The following is a 14,325-nucleotide window of genomic DNA, read 5'->3' on the forward strand; positions in this document are numbered from 1 at the left end:
TAACGGGAGACTTGGATATTTGTTTCCACTGGGGGGGGGGGGGGGGGGGGGTGGCCGCAATGAGGTCGGCCAGGTCCCGGCAATGCAGCGCCTTGACACAGCCACGTGTCGAGAGCGCTGTGTTCGGGGCGCTCTTCAGGGGCACGTTCCCGCAGCCTCGGAGCTTCGGCAGCTTGCCGGAGTCGCTGTGGCCTGGAGGCTGCATGCAGGAGAAGCACAACTCCGGGAAGGAGGAGGAGGAGGGGGGGGGGTGGAGGGCCGCCACCGTCCCCCTGCGCCTCCAGCTTCAGGCGCAGCTCCTTCATGGCGCAGCAGATTCTCCCCGGCGAGCACGCAGCAGAGTCCCGCGGAGCCGGCGATCTCAGCTGCGGTCTTCCACTTGCGCTGGTGGTGGGGCCTGCACGAGGTGGAAGACTGTCCGCAGCCCTGCCGACGTGAGGCGCTGAGCCTCAGGGTCCTCTCTCTCCTCTGATCCCCTGGAAGAGGCCGTTGCAGAACGAGGGGCTCGTTGAGGAACCGCGCGAGGTCGTAGGGCGCGCCGCGTTCTGCTCCACTCGAAGCTCCGCCACGCGTCCAAGAGGCTCCGGTGATAACCCGGCAGCCTCGTGTAGTCGACCAGGCTCAGGTCCGTCAGGAAGAGCTCCTGTCCGTACCCCAGGCACCCCCCTGCATTCATTAGCAGGACGAGGGCCGGCGACTTCCCGGGTAGCTCGTCCCGGTCGTACGGCAGCCGCCTGACCGCCACGAGCCTGAAGCTCGTGACCCTGGCGGCGAAGTCCACCAGAATCCTGGCCGCCCTCGCCCACCGGCAGGCAGAGAACGCCCGGCCTGAGCCGGGGCTTCCCGTGCCAGACGAAGTGAGCGAGCGAGTGAGCGGTTGACTCTGGTGAGCACCCAAGCGGGAGGCTGGAGGGCCTTGGTCTTGTGCCACAGCACGGACGCTGCCAGGGTGTTAGCGACGAGCACTCGGCCCCTGAATGACATCTGCGGAGCGAGGCGTTGCGCCCATGTCAGTAATTTAGCCTCGATCGTGTCGGCCGGCTCGGTACAGTTGTTCAGAGCGACGTCACGTGGTTTCCCCAGGTAAACCCCCAGGTACTTGACTCCGTCGTTTCGCCAACCGACTCCTCCTTAGAGGAGCACAGAGCGAACGCCGCCTCGCGACCCCAAACACACAGAGGGAGGCCTCGCACTTGGCCCAGTTGACCCTGGCGGAGGAGGCCCTCTCGTACGCTGCAACCGCCTGGCAGAGCGCGGAGGCGTCACGCGTGTCGTGGAACACGACGTGTCACGACGTCGTCTGCGTAAGCCGAGAGCTTGACGGCCGCGTTCCCAGGTCCCGGGACCTTGAGGCCAGACAGGTTTCGTCTGAGGTGGCGTAGCAGTGGCTCAATGGACAGGGTGGTACAGCAGCCCCGAGAGGGGGCATCCCCGTCTGACCGCCCTCGTCACAGGGAAAGGGGACGCCGAGCCGCTGGTTTATCTTCAAGAGGCTGGACGTGCCCCCCGTGTACAGCAGCCTCACGTGCGAGATGAAGGCCGGGCCGAAGCCGAGCGTCGTTAAGGAGTTTGTCCACGGTACTCGTGGCTCACCCTGTCAAAGGCCTTCTCCTGATCCAAGAAGAGGAGGCTCACGTCCATGTTGTGCGCTTCTGCAAGGGAGATTATGACAGAGAGAGATAGAGAGATAAAGAGACAGAGAGAGAGACACATAGAGAGAGAGGCAGAGAGACACAGAGAGAGAGACAGAGAGAGAGACAGAGAGACACACACAGCGAGATAGAGAGACAGAGAGACACACAGCGAGACAGAGAGACAGAGAGACACACAGAGAGAGACAGAGACACACACACACAGAGAGACAGAGAGACACACACAGAGACACAGAGACAGAGAGACAGAGACAGAGAGACACACACAGCGAGATAGAGAGACAGAGAGACACACAGAGAGAGACAGAGACACACACACACAGAGAGGCAGAGAGACACACACACAGAGACACAGAGACAGAGACAGAGAGACACACACAGCGAGATAGAGAGACAGAGAGACACACAGAGAGAGACAGAGACACACACACACAGAGAGGCAGAGAGACACACACAGAGATACACAGAGACAGAGAGACAGAGAGAGAGATAGAGACAGAGAGACACACACAGCGAGACAGAGAGATACACACAGAGACACAGAGATAGAGAGACAGAGAGACACAGAGAGAGAGACAGAGAGACACACACACACACAGAGAGAGGCAGAGAGACAGAGAGAGAGAGGATGTGGAGGGGCGGTGGTGGGGTGGGAAGATCCCCACGTGAGGTTCTGCACCGTTCCGGCCGAGCGCGTTGACAACGCTCGCGTCCATTGCGTGGCCCGCTCACTGCTGCCTGCCACCTCCTAACGCCGCTGCAGAGCTGAAATCCGGATGAGGATGATGGGGAGGAGGAGGGAGTTGGAGCGTGCGTTGATGTTGTCGTCGGTTTTTGGAGGTGACGGGGTGGAAGGAGGAGGAGGGAGGGGGAGGCGTGGGGGGGAGGGCGAGGGGGGGAGGCGAGGGGGAGGCGAGGGGGGAGGCGAGGGGGGGACGAGGGGGGGCGGCGAGCGGGGGGGGGGCGAGGGGGTGGGGGCGAGGTGTCGCCTCCCAGCAGTGCGAGTCGGAACGCGCGGGAGAGGAATGCGCGACTCTCTGGGCAGCGAGGGGGACACCGGCACACCCCAGCGCGTGCGGATGGATAGACAGAGACACAGGCAAAGGCCCCCCGGGTAGCCTTCAACGGCACGGTGTGTGTGGAGGGGGGGAGGGAGGGCAAGTGCTGTTTGCTAAGAAAGTAGCGAGCAACTTTGTGAAGGCCGGGACGCCACCGGAGCTGGGGTTGCGTGGTGTGGGCCGGATTATCGTTCACGCCCGGACGCCTTTGTCTCCCCGGTGCTGATGTTCACGCACGCGCACACACACACACGCACGCACCGCACCAGGTACTTGTGTTTTTTTGTTTTACAGCTGAGTCGCCCTAGGGGAGGCCCAGGACCGGCACAGATATTCGATTGGCCACCGGTGTTTGTCGTAAGCGGGAGTCGAACTCGGGTCGCCGGGTTCGTAGCGCAGTTGCACGAACCACTACAACACCGCCTCCCGCTATCGTCCAGATACATGTCCACACAGCACACGCACATAGATACTTAGATACATGCAGAGATAAAGACCCCCCCCCCAGTATAGCCTTTACAGACTGTGGGGGCAAGTGCTGTTAGCGAGCAGCACCTATGAAGGCTACCGGCACTGTGGCACACGAGGGGGTGGGTGGGTGGCCAGCACCACGCCCGGCCGTCTTTGTCTCTCCCAGTGGCGATGTTTACTACACACACCGCGCCAGGCACTCGTTTGAGGCTGGGTCGACCTAGGGGAGGCCCAGGATCGGTCCAGATAATCGTCACCGGTGGTGTTGGCCGTGAGCGGGAATCGTTGCGCCACCGCTCCCCACAAGTAGACGAACCCACGTGGAATCCGGCCGGGTGGATCATCGGCCAATCATCCCTTCGGGGCCGATAAAAAAAACAAAATCAGTACCATTTTTCTTGCGTGAGTGTGTGTGGATAGACTCGCCCCTACCATGAGAACGTGGAATGTCCACTCCTGGCTTGAACACCACACGCGCACGCGCAGAATAAGCGGTTTATTTGGGGGGGGGGGGGGTTGGGGGGGGGATAACGCCGCTTTGAAGTGTGTTGCAAAATTGGCTGAGACTCGGGAAGGATGACAGATCGTGAACATCTGTCGCCCGTTTGTGGGTCGAGGCATGCGCCCCCTCCCCACCACACCCCCCCCCACCACACCCCCCCCACCACACCCCCCCCACACACCCCCCCCCCCCACCGGTGAAGCCGCTCCTGGCCAAATGGCACATGTTGGGAGGGCCTACGCGCGGTCACGGCGGCAGACCACCACCACCACCACAGTCGCCAGCCACGCAGGAGGAGGCACGGACAAGGTGGTGCGGTGGCTAGGACCACGGTCGCCCGCCCGCCTTTGCCATCCCCAGGGGGGACGACGTTTGACCCGCGGGCTGAGTTCACCTGCAGGGTGGAGGTGGGGGGTCAAACATTGCCAATCGGACTTTGGTAGCCACCCACCCACCCATCGAGGAACCCACCATACTGGCCTTCCCTCAACTTGCCTGCCCACCTACCCACTCACCTGTCCATCGACCTGCCCGATTGGGCTCTCGCCCACCAACTCAACTCGCCACCTCACCGATCCAATGAGCCGTCCCTGGGTTCCCACTCCCACATTGATTTTCCGTCCCAACTACGGTTCCAACCCACCGACCCCATCAAAGCACGACCCACCTACATTCAGAACTCGCAACAACATTGCTTGCCTGCCAACCCTTGCTCAGCACCCACCCCCCCCCCGCCACCACCACCATCCAGCTCGGCGCATAGCCTCAGAGAAAGTCTCCCGCACATTCTTCAGCGCCGTTTACCGAGAGTCGTGCATTCATTCATTCTTTAATCACCACAGCGAGACCGCGTTTACACCCGGCTGGTTTACACCCCCCAGCCCCTCCCCCCCCACAGTAATTACACGGGGAGTCACCCCCCCCCCTCCCCCCACTTCTCCCCCCACTCCCCCATAGCCCCTCCACCCCCCCCCCCCCCAGTATTTACACGGAGAGTCACCCCCCTCCCCCCACTTTCCCTCGCTCCACCCCGCTCCTCCCCCCCCGCTCCTCCCCCCTCCCCGCACGCCCCCCCCCCCCCCCAGTATTTACACGAGGAGTCACCCCCACTCCTCCCTCCCTCCTCCCCCCCCTCCTCCCACCTCCCCCCCCTCTCCCCCCTCCCTCCTCCCCCCCTCCCCCCCCGTTCCCCCCCCCGCTCCTCCTCCCTCCTCCTCCCCCCCTCCTCCCCCCCTCCTCCCCGCTCCTCTCTCCCTCCTCCCCCCCTCCCTCCTTCCCCCTCCTCCTCGCCCCCCCCCCGCTCGTCCTCCCTCCCTCCCGCTCTCCTCCCCCCCTCCTCCTTCCCCCTCCTCCTCGCCCCCCCCCCGCTCGTCCTCCCTCCTCCCCGCTCCTCCTCCCCCCTCCTCCTCCCCCCTCCTCCTCGCCCCCCCCCCGCTCCTCCCTCCCTCCTCCCCCCCTCCTCCTCGCCCCCCCCCGCTCCTCCTCCCCCCCTCCTCCTCCCCCCCTCCTCCTCCCCCCCTCCTCCTCGCCCCCCCCGCTCCTCCCCCCCTCCTCCTCGCCCCCCCCGCTCCTCCTCCCCCCCTCCTCCTCCCCCCTCCTCCTCGCCCCCCCCCCGCTCCTCCTCCCCTCCTCCCCCCCTCCTCCCCCCCCTCCTCCCCGCTCCTCCTCCCCCAACTCCCCCCCAAACCCCCTCCCCCCATAGCCCCTCCCGCCCGTCCACGTGACGCGTGCAAGAGGGATGCAAACGAGCCGAGTGGCTTCACTGCTAATGATGCGAGGCGGTGCCAATGAGATACTCGGCGTGGCGAGCGTACACAGAGACAAAGGTGGGCCCGGGTAGCCTGCACAGGCTGCTGGGGCAGAGTGCTGTTGGGGCGAGCGCCCTGCTTGAGGCGGCAGGGCGCACGAGGCGACTGGTGTGGCCAGCACCACGACCGGCCTGAGCGCTTCTCGAGAGGCGCTCGTTTAAGGTGGAGTCGAACTCCACGGTCGGTGCGACCGTTCACCGCCGCCGCCGCCGCCGGGAATAGAACCGCTCGCTCCCCTAGCACGTACGGGGCCACGCAAAGTCATCGCAGTACACACACGCAGTAAACACAGTACACGGTACACACAGCACACACACACAGTACACACACACAGCACACGGTACACACACGCAGTGCACACAGTACACACACAGCAGACGCACACACACAGCACACACACACAGCACACACACAGCACACACACACAGTACACACACAGCACACACACACAGCACACACACAGTACACACAGCACACACACAGTATAAACAGTACACACAGCACACACAGCACACACACTATACACACAGTACACACACAGTACACACACAGTACACACAGCACTCACACACAGCACACACACACAGTACACACACAGCACACACACAGCACACACACAGTACACACACAGCACACACACAGCACACACACAGTATACACAGTACACACAGCACACACAGCACACACACAGTACACGGTACACACAGTACACACACAGTACACAGTACACACACACAGCACACACACACACAGTATACACACAGTACACACACAGTAAACACAGTACACACACAGTACACACGCAGCACACACACAGCACACACACACAGCACACGGTACACACACAGCACACACACACAGCACACGGTACACACGCGGCACACACAGCACACACACAGCACACACACAGCACACACACAGTACACACACAGCACACACACACAGCACACGGTACACAGACACAGTACACACACAGCACACACACAGTACACGGTACACACGCGGCACACGCAGTACACACACAGCACACACAGTACACACGCGGCACACGCAGTACACACACAGCGCACACGCAGCACACACACAGTACACACATAGCACACACACAGTACACGGTACACACGCGGCACACACGCAGCACACACACACAGTACACACACAGTACACACACAGCACACACACAGCACACACACAGTACACACACAGTATACACGCAGCACACACACAGCACACGGTACACACGCGGCACACACACAACAACCGCCATTCGCCACTAAGTGGCGGTGACGTCACCACGACGCTTGTGCCAGGCCATGTGCACATTGAGGCCACGTGGAGTGTCGAACGCCCGCTGGCAGAAGGTCACGGGGCAGACCCAGCAGGTGCCACGGGTCGACTGACTGAGATGACTGGCTGATGCACCACTTGTGCCCCCTACTGTGCCAACCTGCTGTGCTTTAGCCACCCGGCGCTCCGCTCGTTGTTGTGAGCGTCGCTCCTCCGCCCTCCGTTGTTGTTGGAGGGCGACTGCCTCGAACTTCCCAGTAGCGTCCTTCACGAGCCTCCTCCACAGAGGCCGATCTTGACACCGCTGGTACCAGTCATCGGCAAGTCCACTCAGCTCCACGTCCTCCTGTACCACATCACTCCATCTCTTCTCTAGCCCGTGCCGCGCCCATTTAGCCCCCTCGATCGGCCGAACAAAAGCTGTTTCGGCATGCGGTGGCTGGGCATGCGGGCTACATGACCCAACCAACGCAGCCTTGCCTGCCGGAGGAGCTCACCGATGGGACCGTGCCCAGATCTTTCAAGGATTTGTGAGCTCCTCACACAATCCAGCCTGGTTAAACCCAGGATGGATCGTAGGCAGGCCAGCCTAAATGTTTCTAACCGGCGAAGATGTTCCACCAGGGGGGTCCACGTTTCGCAAGCGTAGAGAAGGGAGGGAATGACCGTGGGCCAGGAAGACCTGAAGCTTAGTGCGGAGCGACAGACCAGGTAGCTTCCACACAGCATTACGCAACCGATGAAAAGATATTGCCGCTCGACTGATTCGGAGTGAAACCTCTGCTGTTAAACTGGAGCCGGTCATAAGCACACTGCCCAGGTATGGGAAACTTTCCACTCTCTCCACAACTGCCCCATCACCGAATGGGAGTTGTGGGGGTGGAGTGTCCGATGGTACAAAATACCCAGGCAGGTGCTTAGTTTTGTTGGGGCTGATGGTAAGGCCCCATCTCTTAGTGGCACGCTCCAGTCTCACCAGCAGCGTCTCCAACTCCTCCTCTGAATGAGCAGCTATTACCAAATAATCGGCATACATAACGTGGTTGAGCAATAGGGAGCCATCCCTTGACCGCACCCGGCATCGATCAGCCTCCCATTATATCTGTACCATATGGAGATTCCCCGCTACAGCTATTGAAGGCTTCACGAACTACGTGGTCAAAACAGATGTTAAATAATGTGGGAGCCAGAGGGGATCCCTGTCGCACCCCAAGGTGTACAGGGAATGGCCCTGACACAGTACATGGCTCTGACACAGCACACACATACACACGCAGCACACACACAGCACACACACAGTACACACATAGCACACACAAGCAGTACACATACATTACACACGCAGCACACACACACAGTACACACACAAGCAGTACACACAGTACACACACAAGCAGTACACACAGTACACACGCAGCACACACACACAGTACACACGCAGCACACACACAGTACACACACAACACACACACAGTACACACGCAGCACACACACAGTACACACACAACACACACAGTATACACGCAGCACACACACACAGTACACACGCAGCGCACACACAGTACACACGCAGCACACACACAGTACACACGCAGCACACACACAGTACAGACGCAGCACACACACAGTACATACACAGCACATACACAGCACATACACAGTATACACGCAGCACACACACACAGTACACACACAGCACATACACAGTATACACACAGCACACACACAGTACATACAGCAGCACACACACAGTACATACGCAGCGCACACACACAGTACACACACAGCACACACACAGTACACACGCAGCACACACACAGCACACACACAGTACATACGCAGTGCACACACACAGTACACACACAGCACACACACAGTACATACGCAGCACACACACAGTACACACACAGCACACACACACACAGCACACACACAGTACGCACACAGCACACACACAGCACACACACAGTATACACACAGCACACACACAGTATACACACAGCACACACACAGTATACACACAGGCACACACACAGTACATACGCAGTGCACACACACAGTACACACACAGCACACACACAGCACACACGCAGCGCACACACACAGTACACACACACACAGCACACACAGCACACACAGCACACACACACAGTACACACAGCACACACACAGCACACACACACACAGCACACACACACACAGCACACACAGCACACACAGTACACACAGTACACACACACACAGCACACACACACAGCACACACACAGCACACACACAGCACACACACACAGCACACACACACAGCACACACACAGCACACACACACAGCACACACACAGTATACATTCAACCATGAAGACAACGACTCACACTCCGTACTTAGACAAAGACACGGGCTGTAGGGGCAAGTGCTGTTATCCAGCACCCATGAAGGCCGGAACGGCACACGATGGGGTTTGGTGGCCAGAGCCATCCCCGGCCGCCTTTGTCTCCCCAGTGGCGATGTTCACACACACCGCACCAGGTACTAATTTGAGGCCGAGTCGACCTAGAGGAGGCCCAGGACCGGTTCATGTGATCGTCGCTGGTGTCGATGAGCGTGAGCAGGAATCGAACTCGGGTCCGCCGTGTTCGTAGAGCAGTGCGCTAACCGCTGAGCCACCGCTCCCTCCTACCACCACCACCACCACCACCGCGTGTAAACAGATGTGAATCTTTATACTGCAGGAAGAATCCGATGAGCTATGAAGCTCTTTTCACAGATATCCAGTAGGATGTCCAAACACACAAAGACAAAGATCCCCCGTGTAGCCTTCACAGACTGTTGGGGCAAGTGCTGTTCGCGAGGTTGCAGGACTTATGAAAGCCAAACACACAAACACACAAACACACACCACAAACACACACCACAAACACACCACAAACACACACCACAAACACACACCACAAACACACACCACAAACACACACCACAAACACACATCACAAACACACATCACAAACACACATCACAAACACACATCACAAACACACATCACAAACACACATCACAAACACACATCACAAACACACATCACAAACACACATCACAAACACACATCACAAACACACATCACAAACACACATCACAAACACACATCACAAACACACATCACAAACACACATCACAAACACACCACAAACACACACCACAAACACACACCACAAACACACACCACAACACACACCACAAACACACACCACAAACACACACCACAAACACACACCACAAACACACACCACAAACACCACACCACACAACCACAAACACACACCACAAACCACAACACACAAACACACACCACAAACACACATCACAAACACACATCACAAACACACATCACAAACACACATCACAAACACACATCACAAACACACATCACAAACAACACACATCACAAACACACATCACAAACACACATCACAACACACATCACAAACACACATCACAAACACACATCACAAACACACATCACAAACACACATCACAAACACACACACAAACACACACACAAACACACACCACAAACACACACCACAAACACACACCACAAACACACACCACAAACACACACCACAAACACACACCACAAACACACACCACAAACACACACCACAAACACACACCACAAACACACACCACAAACACACACCACAACACACCACCACAAACACACACCACAAACACACACACACAAACACACACACAAACACACCACAAACACACACCACAAACACACACCACAAACACACACCACAAACACACACCATACAAAAAGATCCCCCATATAGCCTTAACAGACTGTCGGGGCAAGTGCTGTTAGCGAGCACCTATGAAGGCTGGAACGGTACACGAGGGGGTGGGTGGCCAGCACCACGCCCGACCGCTTTTGTCTCCCTAGTGGCAATGTTTACACACCGCACCAGGTACTCATTTGAGGCTGAGTCGACCTAGGGAGTCCCGGGACCGGTCAGATAATCGTCGTCCTCCGGGTGCGTGAGGGAATCGAACTCGGTCACCAGGTTCATAGCGCAGCGCGCTAACCGCTACACTATCGCTCTCCACAAACCACTCACACACACCCCACACACACCCCACACACACACCCCACACACACCCCACACAACACACACCACACACACACACACCCCACACACACACCCCACACACACACACACCCACACACACAAACCCCACACCACACACACACACACACACCCTCACACACACACCCCCACACACACACAACACACACCCACCCCCACACACCTCACACACACCCCACACACACACACCCCACACACACACCCCACACACACACACCCCCACACACACACCCCACACACACCTCACACACACAACACACACACCCCCACACACACACACACACACACACACACACACACACACACACACACCCCACACACACCCACCCCACACACACCCCACACACACACACCCCCCACCCCCCACACCCCCACACCCCACACACCCCACCCCCACACACCACACACACCCCACACACACCCACACCCCACACACCCCACACATACACACCCCACACACCCCACACACCCCACACAACACACACACCCCACACATACACACCCCCCACACACACACACAACACACACACACACCCCACACACACCTCACACACACACACCCCCCCCCACACACACACACAACACAACAACACACACCACACACACACACCCCACACACACACCCACACACACAACACCCCACACACACACACCCCACACACACACCCCACACACACACACAACACACACACACCCCACACACACCCACACACACACACACCCACACACACACACCCACACACACACACCCACACACACCCCACACACACACCTCACACACACACACACACCTCACGCACACACACACCCCACACACACCCACACATCACACACACCTCACACACACCTCACACACACACACACACACATACCCCACACATCACACACACACACCCACACACACCACCCACACATCACACACACACACCCCACCCACACACAACACACACCTCACACACACAACACACACCTCACACACACCCCACACACACCCCACACACACCCCACACATCACACACACACAACACACACACACCTCACACACACCTCACACACCCCACACACACACACCCCACACCCCACACACCCCACACCCCACACACACACCCCACACCCTCACACACACACCTCACACACACCACACACACCCCACACATCACACACCACACACCTCACACACACCCCACACACACAACACACACCTCACGCACACACACCCCACACACACCCACACCTCACACACACACCTCACACACACACCACACACACCCACACATCACACACACACACACACCTCACACACACCTCACACACACAACACACACCTCACGCACACACACCCCACACACACCCCACACATCACACACACCTCACACACACCTCACACACACACATACCCCACACATCACACACACACACCCCACACACACCCCACACATCACACACACACACCCCACACACACAACACACACCTCACACACACAACACACACCTCACACACACCCCACACACACCCCACACACACCCCACACATCACACACACACAACACACACACACCTCACACACACCTCACACACCCCACACACACACACCCCACACCCCACACACCCCACACCCCACACACACACCCCACACCTCACACACACACCTCACACACACCACACACACCCCACACCCCACACACACACACACCTCACACACACCCCACACACACATACCCCACACATCACGAGACATGCGCCTTGGTGTGTCTCGGCCCTCAGCGCTCACCTGCCTAACCTGAGCCGCTCCCTCCGTTCGGGTGATCCGCTCCCTGGGCTCAGGTGAACCGCTCCCTCGTCTCAGGTGAGCCGCTCTCCTGGCTCAGGTGAGCCGCTGCCTCGGCTCAGGTGAGCCGCTCCGTCGGCTCAGGTGAGCCGCTCTCCCGGCTCAGGTGAGCCGCTCTCTCGTCTCAGGTGAGCCGCTCTCCTGGCTCAGGTGAGCCGCTCCCTCGGCTCAGGTGAGCCGCTCTTCCCGGCTCAGGTGAGCCGCCTCTCCTGGCTCAGCTGAGCCGCTCCCTCAGCTCGAGTGAGCCGCTCTCCCGGCTCAGGTGAGCCGCTCTCACGGCTCAGGTGAGCTGTTCCCTCGGCTCAGGTGAGCCGCTCTCCTGGCTCAGGTGAGCCCGCTCCCTCGGCTCAGCTGAGCCGCTCTCCCTGGCTCAGGTGAGCTGCTCCCCTCGGCTCAGGTGAGCCGCTCTCCTGGCTCAGCTGAGCCGCTCCCCCGAGTCGCCAGGGGCCGTGGTGGTGGTGGTGGCGGCTGTTCACGCGAGTGTCGTCCCCTCTCGCGGCCCGTGTCCATACGACGTCCCCATCGTCTCCACACAAAAGACAAAGATCCCCGTGTAGCCTCAACAGGCGTCTTGGGGCCAAGTGCTGTTAGCGAACAACCTATGAAGGCCGGGGGGGGGGCGCTGGGCGGCCGGCACCACGCCCGGCCGCCTTTGTCTCCCCAGCGGCGATGTTTACTCCGCACCGCGCCGGGTACTCATTTGAGGCTGAGCCGACCTAGGGGCGGCCCAGGTACCGGCTCAGATGTTGCCCGTGAGTGGGAATCGAACTCAGTTAGTCGGGTTCGTAGACGCAGCGCGCTAACCGCTGCGCCACCGCTCCGCACGCTCCGACCCTTCGCTCTCCCTGGGTGCGCTCTGTGTCGCGTTGGGCAGCGATTTCACTCCCCGCCCACTCACACCCCCCACTCATACACTTACCCACCCACTCATCGAGCCGCTGGCTCGCTCATCCACCCACTACGCCACGCACACACCCACTCACAATAACCATTCCATTCATACACACGTCCATTCACGAACTCACCCACCGATTCGTTCGCTCATTCACTCGCCCGCCGCTCATCCACACACTCACTGAACCACCTAGTGGTCTACCCAGCCACGAAATCACTCGCTTACTCACCCATCCACTCACTCGCTCACTCACCCATCCACTCACTCATTCATTCATCCACTCACCCACTTCACTCACCCGTCCAGGCACTCAAACACCCACTCATCCACAAACTCGCCAACACATCCACCCACCAACACATCCACCCACCCACTCACCTACCTGTCCACTCAGGCACCGAATGCGCAACCCTCTCATCTACCCACTTAACCTCTGACCCACACCCATACACTCAGCCACTCACCCACGCATCCACTCACCCACTCACCCACCCATCCACTCGCCCACCCGTCCATTTACCCGCTCACCCGCTCAGCCGCTCACCCGCTCAGCCGCTCACCCGCTCAGCCGCTCACCCGCTCAGCCGCTCACCCGCTCAGCCGCTCACCCGCTCAGCCGCTCACCCGCTCAGCCGCTCACCCGCTCAGCCGCTCACCCGCTCAGCCGCTCACCCGCT

General features: G+C 59.1%; 1 protein-coding gene across 1 annotated transcript in view; it reads right to left on the reverse strand.

The window, feature by feature from the left end:
* Positions 1 to 14,102, reverse strand: part of LOC116941384 (uncharacterized) — a 36,137-nt gene extending 22,035 nt beyond the window's left edge. The window contains exon 1 of the mRNA XM_076059979.1: positions 12,697 to 14,102. The gene's annotated coding sequence lies outside the window, so the exon portion shown is untranslated. The remainder of the gene's footprint in view (positions 1 to 12,696) is intronic.
* Positions 14,103 to 14,325: the final 223 nt, after the last annotated feature.

The sequence above is a fragment of the Petromyzon marinus genome, chromosome 1 (genome assembly GCF_048934315.1).
Source record: "Petromyzon marinus isolate PM22_M1 ecotype Great Lakes invasive population chromosome 1, UKy_Petmar_22M1.pri1.0, whole genome shotgun sequence".
Classification (NCBI taxonomy): domain Eukaryota; kingdom Metazoa; phylum Chordata; class Hyperoartia; order Petromyzontiformes; family Petromyzontidae; genus Petromyzon; species Petromyzon marinus.